The sequence below is a fragment of the Vigna unguiculata genome, chromosome 6 (assembly GCF_004118075.2).
Source record: "Vigna unguiculata cultivar IT97K-499-35 chromosome 6, ASM411807v1, whole genome shotgun sequence".
NCBI classification, from domain to species: Eukaryota; Viridiplantae; Streptophyta; class Magnoliopsida; order Fabales; family Fabaceae; genus Vigna; species Vigna unguiculata.
The window spans coordinates 1,432,310-1,435,635 of NC_040284.1; the positions used below are offsets into that span (position 1 = coordinate 1,432,310).

General features: G+C 34.2%; 1 pseudogene; it reads left to right on the forward strand.

Annotated features, from left to right (window-relative positions):
- Positions 1-2,864: 2,864 nt before the first annotated feature.
- On the forward strand, positions 2,865-3,045 carry LOC114189287 (annotated as a pseudogene).
- Positions 3,046-3,326: the final 281 nt, after the last annotated feature.

The window sequence follows — 3,326 nt, forward strand, 5'->3', positions numbered from 1 at the left end:
GACCTGGAAAGTGAAAGGAAACTAATGTACAAAGAATGAACACAATTTGCCTTGCCTCAGACACAACTTTTCATTCTACTATTGTTCACTAATGCGTACAACTCTCTTTTGTGTTAAAATTATTTTGTGTACAAAGATGACGCCAAACTTAAGATATTTTTCTATTAAATTTGATTCGATTTGAAGCATGAACGCTTGTATTCTATTGTTGAGACTTGAATAAACTCTCTACTTCACAGTTTTCGCTTTAAGCATTCATTTTAAATTGAAATGAGCCGAATGAAAATGAAACTTATCCTAGAAACCTATACAACATGTGATGCAAATCATCAAACAGTTGGACTATGCAATAGCAATTGCGCATTACACATACACACATATGATAAATATACACAAAAAGCCATTGCACAAATTGAACTAGAAACAGGATAGAGAACCACACTTCAGAGACTAACAAAAAATACGCTAGCAAGCAAAACTGACAAACCTAAAGGGGACATATATCACAGGTGGAAATAATTCAATCCAAAGATATGGCAATCAAATGAGTAATGTTAGTTTGTCTGATGAAATTGGGTTGTTGGAATAAAGACAAAAAACAAATCTATACATGAATACCATGAACTTGACTATTTCAATATTTTGAATGTTTCATTTTCTACTACTCGTGAGTTTTTATGATGATGTAAAGAAATTGGCGCTCAATGCCATACCTCTCGGCAAAAGTGGCACTAAGCGACACTTTTTGGTGCTCAACATCCTCAGACTAAAATGCTCCAGATCTACTATATGACGCTAGTACTTAGCGTACCCTACTACCTCTCAACGCCAATGCATTTGCAAAATCTAGCGAACGCATTTGCAAAAACTAGCGCTCAACGATGCAGTCTGGTGCTTAGTGTCCTGAGGCTAAAATGCTTCCATGCCTGCACAAGCGTCAGTTTGTTGTCGCTCAACATTGTATTAGAAAACAAAAAGTTTTATGCAATGATTGAGGGAAATTGGTCCAGTTGAATTGATCCATTTGGTACTCCTCTTTTAGTACTTTGGTTCAAAAACAATTTTACATACAAATATAACTTGTATAACCTTGCTAAATTGCTCATATTTCAAATTGTCTCATTTGCATACAAAAGGAATCACAAACCAGATTTCAGTAATACTCACAAAACTAGATTTATGAAAAACAACCAATTTCATCCCTAAATGCAACATAGTAGCAACATGCAAAACATCAAATTGATAAAAACTCACACAACACAAATCAAGACTAGCTTCCCTTACCTGACAAAGCGGTTCAACATACTAAGGAAAAAAGCTCCTCTTAACTTGCACGATAACCCTCTCTAAGCTAAAAGACAACATTAAGACAATTTGACCATGCCAACAAAGACATTGATTAGAAGAGATTCAAGGAAAACATCACAACGACACATGTAAGCAAGAAAACCTTTCATGCAACCAAGATGAAGCGAAGAAAATGAGAAAAATGTTGAAAACTAAGTTCCCCAAAAAGAATAAATTGATCAATTGATCTTGACAAGCTAGCCATAAGGAATGATCCTACAGTCTCAGATCTTCAAACTAACGAGCAAAACCGTAAGAAAGCTTAGAGATAAGAGAGAGCTCTCAAAGAAGAGTTTCTAGAAAGAGTGGGTGTTTTTAAATAATGAGACCCTTTTATGAAGTTTGTATGTATTACTTAAGAATTTTATTATTGAAATAATAGAGTCTCACTATTTTAAAACCTTATCACTCCTAAACTACGATTTTCTAGGTTCTCACACTATTATGTTTAAAACTTTCATAAATACAATATACACTATATAAACATGTAATTTTAGTGGGGATTTTATTAGTTGAGGTTTTAATAACCTCTGGTAAGAAATATAATAGTGGAGGTTTTAAAAAACCTCATTAAGTGTGAGGTGGTCTTTTATGAAACCCCGGAAAAATTAGGGTTCCACCTTATTTTCTTTCATTTGCCTCTTTTTCATAATTTTCAAAATATTCAGTTTGGTGATTAAAAGTTGAATGTAGCGTTAGTCATCGGCGTCACTCTCCCAACCATTGTGTTTCTGTTGTCGAAAGGTTCTCACATCTTCTTCTTTGTGCAAGGAAATCAGATCTCAAGTTGTTCGTCTTCTTCCTACAATCACTTATCCGTTGATGGAGATTGTTCATCCTCCACTTCTTCGTCACTGATCAAATCCCCTCGATTACATTTGCCTAATCTCCGCTGATTGAAATCTCTATTGATTACATTTACTCTAATCATCTAAGGTTAGATGATTTAAAAGTTGAAATCTTCACTTTTGTGATTATGTGCTCTATTGTGTTCATAGTCACAGTGCTCTGTTATGCCGTTACATTTGTGTCTTTGGTTACTGGTTATATGTATGTGGATGAAGTTGAGAATGGAATAGAATTTTCTAGGTAGTTTTAGTGGAACTCAATTTCCAACCATATGTTTAACTGTGTAGATTTGTGAATCCAAATTTTAGAATTAGTATCACATATAATTTGATAGATATAAGATGTTCGGGTTAATTGCTTTGGTATTAAACTAGATTGCCCCCATCTCAAAGATGAATGAATTGTTTAAGGAACTATTACTCCAACAATAGATTTTGTTGCCAATGTCATAGGGAATCTTAGCATTACCTGCATTAAAACTCAAGTAGCAAATAGCATAACTTAATAGAATATTTGAAGGAGAATATAGTGATTAGAAATGCCAAACATACATGAGAGTGATTAGAAATGCACCAAGACAATATTTATCTTGGTCCCATATCATTAAAAAATATACATTCCTTCCATCTTAGACACTTTAAATATAGAGTCTCTAGCAACATTTTAACATACTTACTTGGATAAGGTTAACGGGTGATCAAGAAGGCCTATAGCCTAGCTTGGTGACATCCATTGCACTTATGAAGGGTGCCAAAACTAGTGTGTGATCAAGTCAGTTAAATGGTGCATCCAGAAGGGAATAAGGTGGTGTGAAAGTGATGTCTATCATGTTTGAAAATTGGGAACCAAGGCTATCTATAGATTTTCGTAAAACCTACAAGAAATGGTAGCAACCATATGGAAAATGAGTTTTGTATAGCATATACAAATTGTCTTAAGGGGGTAATGGTCAAACCAATCTACATTGTTGAACATCATATCACATAACATAGAGGCATGTTTTTCCTTTAGTTAAGTTGTTGGAAAGGTAAGTCAAGCAAGTCTAGGTAGTTGTTATAAGAGAAATCAGGAGAGTATTTCCTTATCTTCCACCTGATGAGTAAATTTTCGTAGTTGAAAATTTGTGTTGT